Below are 1489 nucleotides of genomic sequence, written 5' to 3'. Positions count from 1 at the left end.
TCGTTCTCTCCCCCAAACACCAACACACGAGCACATTAACACCCCTCTCTCTTGTAAAGTCCGGACCCCAACATAGGTCTCTATCACTTTGTCTCTCGGGCATGCACACATCTCTTCCCTCACTCTCTAGGTCTCCCGCTATCTCTCTTACCCAAGCACACGCACTATGTAGAGTGTATATTTCCCATACACACAAAACGTCACCCCCAAACGTCTATCTCCCTAGTTATGTGGTTCTCGCGCACTCACCTCACACACCACCCCCACTGCAAACAAGAACACTTTGTATCCTTGTGCACCACTCTCCTCTTTCTATCTCTCCCACATGCGGACCCGCCCCAGCTCCTTCCCTGTATACATATATGTCGTGACTCTTTGCATAGCTCCCTAATGTATAATCGTTCTCGATTTCGCACATTGTTCTCTACACCATCTATTCTAGATCTCTCATGAAGTCCCTATCACACACACGATGACTCGCTTCCCTTGCGTCTCCGTTCATAGGCCAATTTCGGACAACATCAATATTGTCTCCCTATCTATACGCCATTTATGGACACAAACGACCCCTCTCGCCCCCTCTCTTTCTCTCTCTTTCTCTCTCTCTCTCTCTCTCTCTCTCTCTCTCCGTCGCTAGCTCTCTCTTTCTCTCGCTCTCACACCCCTCTCCCACACACACACTCGATGTCTCTTCCAAATAGTCTGCTCCCCCTGCCCGCACCCGTGCTATCTCGCTACTACACATGTCACACCATTCCCCCTTCCCTTATACTAGGTTTACATCATCAGTGGTCTCTCTACTCCACATACACTCTCTCCCTCTCACACACAAACGCATGCACAAACACACACAGACACGCACAAACACCCATTTACCTGGATCCTCATCTCTCCTCATGTCCGCATGTGTATCTCACACACTCACTCTCTAATTATGTATATGTGTCTCCATGTTACACAACACAAAGCTCCATGTACATGTCTCTCTCTATCCTCCACACACATAGACACAAAGAATCTGTTATCATTGCCTCAGTCTCTAACATATCACACACGCACTCTCTCTCTCTCTCTCTCGCAAACACGCTCAACAAGGGTTTCCCCGTGAATAACTTACCGTCTATTCATCAACAGTCGTGGCAGTACGGCAAACACGAGACGTGAAAAAGAATAAATCTACACGTGCTTAGACCACCTAGTATGACTACTAGGACTAGAGCAAGCCAAAAAGCGCGCCGCCGTCACCCCCTCCTTGTCGGCGACGGGAAAATCTTCGTTTTACACAGTCAAGAAGTCATTGTGCTAAGGCCCCACATGCCGAGGCGTTGAATAGAATGTAGATGCTAGTTTACGGAAGCAAGTATCGATAATACGTTTGTATCTCCATACTTATACTTCTTCTCTTATAAAAAACTGAGTTGGTGATGATGGTACGTGTGCCATCTTGCAATATAGACCGTCCGATCTATATCTGACGGATGGAAATTAA

Source organism: Triticum dicoccoides, chromosome 3A (assembly GCF_002162155.2).
Source record: "Triticum dicoccoides isolate Atlit2015 ecotype Zavitan chromosome 3A, WEW_v2.0, whole genome shotgun sequence".
In the NCBI taxonomy this organism is placed as follows: domain Eukaryota; kingdom Viridiplantae; phylum Streptophyta; class Magnoliopsida; order Poales; family Poaceae; genus Triticum; species Triticum dicoccoides.
This window is presented reverse-complemented; position numbering follows the sequence as displayed.